The 11,661-nt window shown below is 41.8% G+C and overlaps 1 protein-coding gene across 2 annotated transcripts in view; it reads left to right on the top strand.

Annotated features, from left to right (window-relative positions):
* Positions 1-2,194: 2,194 nt before the first annotated feature.
* Positions 2,195-11,661, top strand: part of LOC103368562 (contactin-4-like) — a 173,632-nt gene continuing 164,165 nt past the window's right edge. For both annotated transcript variants that reach the window (XM_008296971.1, XM_008296970.1), the window contains exon 1: positions 2,195-2,548. The gene's annotated coding sequence lies outside the window, so the exon portion shown is untranslated. The remainder of the gene's footprint in view (positions 2,549-11,661) is intronic.

Here is an 11,661-nt window from a genome sequence, read left to right as displayed (position 1 = left end):
TACAGGTTTTAACCTTGACATTTAAACACGTCAGGTAAAACTGCAACATTAATCTTATTTCCCTACTGAAAAGCACTTCAGGTCAACTTTTGTTGCTCCTAATTTGCTCTTTAAATGTTGGTGACTTGCCTCCATGTGGGCAGTGAAATGAAAAGCAAGAGGCTCCACATCACAGGTGAGGTATCAACAACGCTGTACAGGCCTTAAGCACAAATGAGCAGTGGGCTGTAGACAGGGCCGGCCTTGACCAATTTGGTGCCCTCGGCAAGACTGTAGGTGGCAGTGAATGTCGCTCTTAATTTTTATACAGTAACACAAACTGTATGCATGTATTCAAGTATTCATGTATCTGTTGAAAGTTCCTGTATTTTTTGATATATTGCAATATATATCACAGTTTTATAAGAAATCACAATGTCAGTTTTTTCCAACATTGTGCAGCCCTTTACATATAGCACCCTATAGCACATGAAGAGGAAGGAAAGCTAAGCATTTTAACAGACAGCAGGGAAAATACATTCAACAGTTTAAAATAAAACCTGAACAGGCCTGATATTGACTTTCTAAATAGCCCTGATTGATTTAGGGTGGTGGTAGCATATTGACGTTATTCAGCTATAGCTATTTAGTGATTATAAACAATGCTGCTATTGTCCAAAACAAGCTAGCATGTTAGCATTGCTCTGACAACAGTAAGTATGATCCATTAACCTAACACGGTTCTCACCAGAAATGTTTGCTAGCGTAGCGGGGGATGTCTTAGCAACACTCTCTGGCTAACTTGCGTGTATTCATGCAAATATTAAACCACAAGCGCTGATGCAGTTTCTCTACCGACATCTTGGTGAAGATGGTTCGCTAACGTCTTTGCTGCTAACGTTAGCAGCTAAGATGCTAATGTAACGTCAGTTAGCTGGGTACAATCAACATGGTGAAATTATCATTTTCCCGCTAAATACCCTCAAAAACAGCATATCGGCACAATTTGCGGCGCAATTTTTTTCAAGCAGCAGCGTAACGGGCCGTTTCTCTGCTATAACACTGGCAACAACCCTGCTTAATCTAATTAATACCATCACATTGACCTTACCATACCTGTGTCTTTTCCCGTGATTCTTCCTCTTATTTCTTATTAGGCGCCACACTATTTTACTCTCTTCATAATGTATAAACCAATGTGAAATCTGCAGCCTAATGCTGCCTGTGCATTCCGGCCACTTCCCTCCTCCTCTTGTGGATGTCGGCGCCTTTAGCATTTGCCTATACTGCCTATGCAAGGGGCGTGGCTGGCTTGATTGACAGTAGCAGCGACCATACAGAGGAAGCGAGCAGAAGGAGGTAAATGTGGGCGGGGCAGAGAGGGCCTGCTTCTCAATCCGTCTGACCAATCGCTGCTCCTATGGCTCCGCCCCCCTCTGACGATTTTTGCGTCACTGGCTCCAAAAATCCAAGATGTCAACCAGGAAGTAACAAAACTCTGGCTTCATTTTCTCAGTGCAGAAACCAACGGGTGACGTCACGGTAGCTAAGTCCATCTTTTACACAGTCTATGCTGGAGACACTAAACACTTCAGTTATAAACTACTACTTTTTATTTTTTTGTTGCCCCTTCCCATATGGAGCAGCAGTACTTTCTGAGCTCTAAAAAAAAGTAGGACTGAGTCTCCAAACTGTACTTAACCACACCTCCCATCATCCTAAATTTGTAAAAATTGAATTTGATCTTCAATAAAATAAAAAAAAGAGGCTCAAGAGTGTCAGTGAGGTGCTATTTCCACTGCTGCTGACAGGTATTACCGGCTGTTTGCCACAGCATAACAAGCCAGCCCAAAGGTATTTGGTCCATCAACATCCAAAGACTGCTTGGACATCCCAGCAGCAGCAGCAAGAGGAGGAGGAGGAGGAGGAGGAGGTGAGGAAGGAGTAGTAGCCTTGTAGTAGTAGGAGAAGAAGGAGGAGGAGGAGGGAGTCTGTTCCGCTTGGATGGCCGGAGCAGCGAGGAGGCTGGTCGGGAGTGGAGACAGACAAGACAAGAGCTCTCTCTCTCTCTCTCTCTCTCCTCCTTCCTTCTCTGGCTTTCTCCTCTTTGCGTGCGTCCCGCTCCGCTCCAGCACGGTTCGAGGAGGGGAGAGAGAGAGAGAGAGAGAGAGAGAGGGAGGGTGAGACTTGACGCATCGGAGCCAGTGCGCACACCGAGGCTTCACTTTCCAATATGCGACCTGCGAGACGCCACGCCGTCAGCTACTTGTGCTACTGACACTAAGAGAGAGAGAGAGAGATAAAGAGAGAGAGAGAGAGAGAGGGGCAGGGATGGTGGTGCCGCACAGAACACCACAGCGCAGCTCGTGAATGTTGCGATACACAAAAGAAAGGCGCAGCATCTTTTTTATTTTTGCGCACAAGTCGGAGACGGAGGGGCTATTTTTGGCCGGGAGCGTCGCCGCCACTCGACAGTGATGTCTGCGTGCACAATTTTTGTTTGGTGACAAAAAATACGGATTAATCTGTGGCTGTGAGTTCCTCGGAGACGCTGCTGCCGCGAGGGCAGGTAAGATTATTATTATTTATTATTATTATGGCATTATTTCTTCCACATGGTGACCAAACTTCAGCATCTCTCAACTTCAATTTCCATCCGCTCCAGCAGTCAGTGGCAGCCCAGGAACAAATGAAGCCCCCCAGTCTTCATCCTAACTTTTTTTTTTCTCTCCAAGATTACAATAAAGCCTGCGTAAAAGGACGCAGCCAGACGGGGATTGCCTTCTCGGAATTTCACCCTCCGCTTATCTCATTTCACTGTGTCTACTTTGTTGTGGGACTATCATGGTGGAAGGAAAGTAATCTGCGAGTGTGTGTGTGTGAGCGTCTCTCCGATCGGTGCAGATGTTTAGTAATCCTCCGGCGTTGACCCTCCCTTCAGTAATCCCTGCGGATTTCACTGATTACGCCTCCGCCGCCTGCGCCTCCGCCGCCGCCGCCGTTGCTGCTGCTGCTGACCACCTACCACGGAATCCGTCTAAAGTCCTGGATGCTGCGGGATTAAGCCCAGGAAAAAAAACTTGAGATCACCCCTAATACAGCTCGTACACATCCTCTAGAATCAGCCTCGAATAGTGGAAGCTACACCCATGTCGGTTCGTGCGCCTTTTGGATAAAAAAAAAGTCACCAGAAACTTCCAAGATTTCCATTCACATTTAGTTCATGTTGCTTGATGGTGCAGATCAGGATAAATCAGCCTCTCTGTCACTCCATCACCGCCTTAATGGTGCTCATCAGTGCATCTGCCAGTCACTACATGAGCTGTCCATGTTGGGAGTGTAATGGCCAGCAAATGCCATATAAACCCCCCTTTTTAATGTGTTTAATAGAGATGAGCATCTGTGCAGTTTCAGCACATCTGAGGTGCCAAACGTCTGCCACTCAAATGATAACTGAGAGCGATTCCTGCAGAGTTTTTCAGCTGTGGAAACATAAAAATAAGCCTTATGTGTGTGTGTGTGTGTGTGTGTGTGTGTGTGTGTAGGCACAGTCAGGTGAAAATGTGTCAGTGTGATGATAACACCAGGCAGAGCAGACCATGTGCTGCACAGGAGCACCAATCTGTTGATGTATGTACATTGTTCGTTCAACATTGTGTGTGTGTGTGTGTGTGATCTTGTCATCTTCCTTGACAAGAGCTGAACTTATTCTAAAGGTTAGCAGAGAGAAAAGAAGAAACGCTTCACCTCAGAAGGCTTCAGGATCGGGGATTATTCTTCAGCTGAGTGTTGATTCAGTGTGCGATATCTCCCCTGAAACAAGAGACTCTCATGAGATCTTAGCATAAATATTTAAGTTTTTTTAATATTTTTTTTAAACGAGCTGGGGAGTGGAGGGTAGCTTGTGCATCTAATTTAACTAACAAATGCCCGAAAACTTTCCACTGAAGGATGCGTAATCAAGATGCTCCAGACGAGCACAATTAACTGCCTGCTGGCTTCAGCTCATGCTACACAAATGTTAATGGTAATTGCTGTGTAATCTTGCCTTTGTTTGACGGGCATCTAATGATATCCGGTGGCTATCCGATGTGGCCGTGGCTCCCACCAGATGCAGCCTCACAGGAAGACAGCCCTTTAATGGTCGGCGACATCCTGGGAGGCGAGTGACAGAGTACAGAAGTGACGTTAAAAGTACCCGGGGAAAGGTGCGCTTCGGAGGCAGCGGCATGAAAATTTCATCGTGTGGTTTCTTCGCGAGGAACGTGTCACCGTGGTCATTTTTATTTCATGTCTGTTCAGGAACAGGAGATGGGGAGAATGTGTGTTTCTGTGAGTTTTCAGTGTGTGTGTGTTGCGGGGGCCTCGTGATGCTTTTACTCTTCACATTGACTTGTTTTGTCACCGGATATCCTGCAAGTACTGACATTACAGCCACATGGGCGCTCTGCATTAATCATGACCGTAGTCTCACCATCAGTCTGTTTTAGCCGTGCACAGAGGCGACTTGTTGCTTCGTCTTACGGGTTGCTACACCTCTTTGTGTGCACTTGTTGGGGATGCAGCGGTACACGTAGTCGTGCGGGAGGTTTTCGGTTTGGCACAGGCGTACACTGCATGTGTCTCCGCAGGACTCAATTTGAAACCCCATGTTCCTCCCTTTAGCAACTTTAGCAAAAGGACCACATGTTGTTCAGCCCATGTGCACAGTGCAGCCTCGTAGTTATGGCGACCGCGGACCAACCAGAGTTTAAAGACCCTCCACTATCATGAAACTCTGCTGGTTTCTTGCTCGACTACAATGACGATGGATCAGGCGAATGCCGGCTTTGTTCACCTGCGACACCAGTGGAACAAGTGCAGTGCTCCTCGTGGTATTAAAGCAGCCTCTTGGTAACAATTCAGACCAAACCAAAGTGTTTTTAAAGCAGTGGAGATGCAACCATACTCTGAAAGTCATCGAGAACCAGTTCCAGAACATTTCCGTACTCAGCCCCATGTCCATATTGTTGGTGCTGGTGTGTATGCGTGTGTGTGTGTGTTGAGTATGAGTGTGATATTGTTTGTTTGTGCGTGAGGGAAGGGTGGGAATGATTTTAAGGTGATTTTAATCTGTAAAGCACTTTGAATTATATCTAGTATGAAAAGCGCTTTATAAATAAAGATTGATTGATTGATTGATTTCAACCAGCAGATCAGCCCTTTACAAGCCAACACTAGCTACAGTCGTCCAGAACTTATCAAATGCATCTGCTGTCGAATGCTAATGCAGTTTAAGCACGGTTAATTTTCTAAATTCTGCCCTTTAGTGGGCGTTCAATTTAAGTTATTAATTGGAAAAAGTATATATTTTTAAATGACTTTTGTAAATTCTCTATTAGTTGGTTGCAGCCAGTTGCAGCAGTGTTGACCAATATGGCCGTCCAGTAAACCAGCATACATCTACCAAAGACGAGCTAAACCATGACCTCGACCAAACCGTGGTTTTTGTGTCCCATCACACTTCTAACATCTGTTGCTGACCGATCCTTAGCGATGGATTGCTGTCAAGGAATGTAACTGACTGAAGCAAAACACGACTCCCAGAACTATATTTCCCAACCTCTTGTTTCTTGTGAATCACTATTTCATAGCACAACTGGACACAAAATACATGTGTTTAACTTGGGAGCTGCTCAGGTTCAGCTTCTTATGATAGTTTTAGATGTTTGGAACACAGAAATTCAAAGTAATCAGTTGACAGAAAATCAACTTAGATTAATAGCTACTTCCTTTGGATTTGTTGGGTGTCTCTCAGTAATTTTGCAACATCTTCAACCTACTTGCTATGTGAAGTACATTGAGATCACATATGTTGTGAATTGGTGCTGTATGTCTTCAACTAAACCGGTGACTTGCTGTAAATGCCAGAAAGCTTCTCGTTTTAGCTTCAAGTGTGAAGATTCTCTGCTTTTTCCTTTTCTCACGTGGTTGTAAATCTTTTTGGTTTGGCCGATTTGGCTGTTGGGATATAAACAGACGAAAGAAATGTGAGAAAACAAAATATGAAGATGATAATCGATTAACTATTTGGTCAAAGAAACAACTGAAACGTGTGGTTTTGTCGATTTAAAGCCAAAATATGTTCCGTTAACTGAAACGCAAGACAAGGAGAAGATTTAAATTGTCACATATGAGAAGGTGGAACAATCAAAGGTTCCTTAAAAAGTAACAATGAACAGTTAATTGTTATTATTTTGTTTGTTTATTGATTAACTGACTCAGCTCTAATTTAGACTTAAGACTGACTTTGTTAATCCCAGGAGGGAAATTCAGTTGTTAAAGCAGTAATATTCAACAAAGCAAAAAGACAACACAGAATATTAGGGCAGGGTATAACATGAAGGTTAAATAAAGTAAAATAAAATAAGATAAAAATATAGAAAATATAATATTACAATTTTTTTGCATCTGTGACTTGCAGACTCTGTGGAATTATGATGAACCTTAACTTTATTTTGACATTTTATAGACGCAATTAATCAAATAGTTGAGAAAATAATCTGCAGATTAGTGAAAATTATTGTCATTTGAAGCCTGTTTATGATATGTTTCACAAGGACAGCAAAAGAAAAACTAATAATGTTTACTTGAAGGGGTTTCGACCTCCATGTTAGCCACCACTGCTGCTGACTTTCCCTCCATCGCTACATCCGACCTCATATAACCCACAGACAGAGTAACATCTGACAGTTTTATATATCTGCAGCCACCTCGCAGATAAGGTTCAAATCACTCTTTTGCAGGTTTGCATAGTAACAAGCAGCAAATAAAAACAAATGCCCGGTGTCACTTGTTTAGCGCGGCTGCTTCTTTTTTTTTGCTTCTCTCTGCTGGATTTTCAAAGTAAACAGCGCTGTGCGATTTTCCGTGGCACCCGTAATGGATGAGGAAGCTGCGGGCCCCCCCGATGCTGCTTTGCCAGTGTGCTGTGTGGTTTTTTTATGTATGCCATGCATTACTCGTTTGAATCTGGCATAATAGAGTTGTTTGACAAGCTGAGCCGCGTGTGGCGAAGAAATCTCGCCTGTCAAGTGGAATCCTGGGAAAAAAAAAAAAAACGTTTATTTCTCAGCCAAACTCCTAAAAGAAAAAGAAAGAAAAAAAGGTACAATAGTTGTGATTAGGCTGTGTTCCAGGAGTGTCAGCACACCAGCGAGCAGATACAGAAAAGATGAATTTTGTTTTCACTGTATGAAAGTGATTGTGGTTTATAGAGTCAGCATGGTGGGGAAGGAGGAGAGAAAAAAAAATGCAGTGAACTCGCAGCAAGGCCAGCTCTTACACTTTTGTGCATTTCCTTTCTTCGATGTGCTAAAAAAGAATAATACAATTACTGCAATGAAAAAAAAAAAAAAAGAGCCGCTTTTCTAAATGCATTTCTTGCTCAGCACAAAGCTGGTTGAAACAAATCTTTCATCTGGCACATGTAAAAATCTTCCACCCACTGATGAAGAATCGTTGCTCGATTCAGCAAAGCAAGGTCGTGAATAAGTGTAATTTACACAAAAATACGCTCTATTGTCGCCATCAAACGCGATGGCGGGCTGCGTGCTGGGAGCTCTCTGTTGTCAGGAATAGGAGTGTATAGCTGTGTTGCCTACCTAGTCCCATCTCGGTGTTCATTTTTAATATTTAAATCCGAAAAAAAAAACAACATCCGAGACAGCGAGACAGCTCTATCTCCCGCTCTATTTATCTAGTCTCATTGGTTCTGTAAATGCCCTATTTGTAATCCAATCATATTAGAATAATTTCCCCCCCCCGCTTTGGAGATGCTTTATGATGCTCTGTCACTTCTAGGCCTTTTGGTTTCAAGGCACCGCGTTCCTGTGGGGGGAAAGTCTTCACAGAAAGTCTGAGCTCAGTGATGTTTCGTAATTCAAACATTGTTGCACGCCGCCTCTCCTTGGGAGCGGCTTTAATTGAGTGCTTAATAAGAGCAACGCCACACAGCAAACCAACTTCAGGGGGTATCCGAGCGCTGGGACCGCTACATTATTAAATGTACTGATTATATAAGGCCTGGAAACATCGTCCCTCTTTCCGAGGCCAGATAATACTCTTGTATGTGGGGGGGTTTTGTTGTTTCGCTGAAGATCCACCAGAGCACATTGTCAGAGGTGTATTGTGCTCCGCTGGGTGTGGCTGTTGTGTGTGAGAGACATCTTTCCTCCCTGATTTAGCACAAGAGAGGCACTTGATAAAAAAAAAAAAAAAACTGCGCTCCCCACAGGGCATTGTTATTTTCTTTGTCTGAATCAAGATTAAAGGACCGAATGGAGCGGGCTGGGATGACTCAAAAGAGAGCCGCACATATACACTAAACATTGTCACAAGTTTGTGAGGGTGGAATCATGCTGGCAAGAAGAGAAAGAAATACTAAATTGGTTATTGTAAACTGCAGGAGTGACATATTGCATTTTTTTTTTCACTCAAATGATCTTTTTTTTTTCTTGCATGCTAAGAAAACAGTCGCTTCCTGTCAACAGTTGTATGTTGCATTGCATAAGAGCTTCAGAATAGAAACTACGCTCGAGATTTCAAAGGAAAGACTGCCGATTGGGCATGCAAAGGGTTTCTGAACTCACAACTGTAGCCTCACGGTGAACAGTTAAAGGAGGGGATTTTATTTTTTTGTGACTAAAAAGAGAAAATCTGGACAAAAGATGGAAATGAAGGTAAAGTTGCATGATCATATTATCCACTGTGGCTATGTAGGCTTTCATTTACTTGCTTATTTTCTGTTGAAGTGACATTTTCACTGGTTCGTGCAGCCCAGAAGTTCATCAACACCACGTTGAGCTGAATCATCAAGAGGTTCGATACAGTTGAGAACAGTTTTGTACGTCCTCTGTAGCTCTACAAGGATGGTTTGAACTCGACTTGGGCGTCAGACGTGAGATATTTTAACAGACTTTATTACAAACTCAAGATGTGGAAGCGAACCGCATGAATAGCGTGGTTTGAATAGCATCTCTCAGCGGTGGGAGTCTGTTAAAAGATGCTGTTGACCTAAGTTTTTTTGGAAGGGATTCGGCGGGTTTATTACTTGACCCACATTAGAGACTAACAGTCAGGATATGTGGTGTTGTGCTGCTTTGATTTCGACCATCTTTGCTTTCTGTATTTAAGTCTAGAAACTTTAGCAAAGTACACTGTCGCCCATAAAGTTGGAATCAAATATTTGTTTACCTCCTCTCGTGAAATATCAATGGGATTTATTCTTGATAGATAAAGTGTATGTCTTCTCAAAACTTTATTGATATCACAATGTACATACAATACATATTTACAATAAAAACTGAACCACAATTTTACAAACTGTGTTTTCAGGCTTTAACTAAATTTGGGATATTGAACAATAGGATTAAGGGTTTTGTTTCAATTTTTCTACCTTGGTCATATAACAGGAAACACATAATCGAGGGGATTTCATGCATTAGAATGTCCAATATTACTCTTTCAATTGTCACTAATATTGAGTCTGGTCCCCCCTGACATGGATCAATGTGTTAAGACATGGTGGCGTTCTGTCCACCAGCTGGTTGATGGTGTCAATGGGCAGGACGTCCCACTCTTTAGTCAGATCCCAAAGTCTGAATTGGTTTCATCTGGATAACTGGGACTCAATATGTAGTCATTGCACCTGGTCAGAAATGATGTGTAGTAATAGAAATAAAAAGAAGAATGTGTCTGAAAACAATAATGATTCCAACTTTATGGGTGTATAATACTAAATCACTTAAATGACACTGCAACCACATGATTTTCTTCTGATTTTGTACGTTTTTACTGCTTTATTGGTGGCAAAACAGGCAGTAAAATGGAGGTAGCACAGCAGAGGTGTGCATTAATTTGTGTGCACTGTGCTAGCGTAATGGAGCATTTGTTAATGTATGCTAAAATATGTTAATGCTAAGGCTAATTTGTTTGATTTGATTTCAAAAAGATGAATAATCTTCACACGGGGCCTGCCTATTTGTTTTTCCCTTTCATATCTTTTGGAGTTTTCACATTTTACTTTATATAAACACAAAATTCAACAACCGAGCATATAGTGTGTAATAAATAAATAAATATTGAGCTTGTTAAAAGTGACTGTACCTTATAGAGTCGTGTTGTAAGTTGTTGAAAACAATCATGTAAGTGAGAAAGCGCTCGTTTATCGGACTGATTATTGATGTCTTCTCCCACCTGCACACGGCTCTAATTTTTAGCACAGTCTGCCATTTGGAAAAAATGAAATATATTAAACACAATCAATAATAGATCTCAGGTTCAGACTTGTTATTTTCATGCACACATTTTATAATAAGACACTGAAGAAATTAGATACCAAGACAAAGGAGACATGTTTGCTTATAGACTGAGTGCTTCTTCTAAGATTTCTCTCGGCAGCAAATAGGTGGATCTTTTTTTTTGTTATTCAGAACTAAAAATACACACATTTAGAGCCTCTGCTACGACAGTGTGGTAGTGTCTTGCTCAAGGGCACCTTCATGGTACCAAAAAGCCTCTGAGAGGCTTAAAGGACTTTGGATTTTGGTGCCAGTATTCTGTCTTTATGGTTATTTTGAAACGAATATAAACGCCTTTGATTTAAACTAATCAGACAGGATAAGAGTTTTTCCCTCACATGCATGAAAACAAATGATTAACTATAATTATATAATAATAATAATAAACATATAAATGGTAATAAGCCAAATGAAGAACTGCTCAGATGTTTTCTAATTGGTAAATAATAAAAAAAAAGTGATGTCCCAATTCATTATTATTATTTTCATTTAGTTGCCGATTGAAGTTTTTTATGGACTCTGAGTGACGCTCCCCGAAGTGCACGTCTATGAATAACATCCGTAATGTGAAGTAAGCTTGGGGGAGAACTTCAGACGTCGCAAAGTGCAGGTATTCAAAATCTCATCCGTTTTTCAAATGGAATAATCAGACGTGGGAGAAAGGCGCCGTTTGTTTATCAGACCGTTTCACGTGTCTGCGGTTCAGATAAATGAGATTCTGTAGTCATTGTATCACAGTGCAATTAGCTGGCTCATCTATTTAAACCAAGGACAGCAAAGAAGAATAATAATAATAATAATAAAAAGAACAAATGATGCCTGTTTGGCTCCGCTTGGGGAACAGAACTCCATCTATCGTGGAGAAGAAATGCGGAAGCACTGCAGCTCCATATTTATGGGGGAAGGTCAGTCGAGCCCACTCTCCTTCGCCTGCATGTGGTCATTTTGTTATCAGCGCATCAGCATAATTTGAGCCTAAAATAAATATATAAAGGCTACACATGCACCATTTGGTGACTGTGCAGTACGTCCTCTCATGTCGTCCCTGTGAGAGTGTCACTCGACTTTTCACAGACGTTTTGAGACAATTAATGAGTGAGTGGTGTGCTGTGGGTTCTGGAGTCATTTTGTGCCAGCTGTAGAAGCAGAGGTGTGTTAAAAAATGTCCCTATGCAAGCAATTAAACCTGGGATTGACTAATTTGGACATAAATGTATTTTGGACTTAGTCTGCGGATATCTTTAAAATGACAATAACACTCAAATGTCCACATGTAGGAAGTTATCAGAGGTACTCAACATATGATTTGGCAATTTTGTTTCTATACATGTGATAAAATTTT

Source organism: Stegastes partitus, unplaced genomic scaffold (genome assembly GCF_000690725.1).
Source record: "Stegastes partitus isolate 25-593 unplaced genomic scaffold, Stegastes_partitus-1.0.2 Scaffold1173, whole genome shotgun sequence".
Classification (NCBI taxonomy): Eukaryota; Metazoa; Chordata; class Actinopteri; family Pomacentridae; genus Stegastes; species Stegastes partitus.
This window is presented reverse-complemented; position numbering and strand designations above follow the sequence as displayed.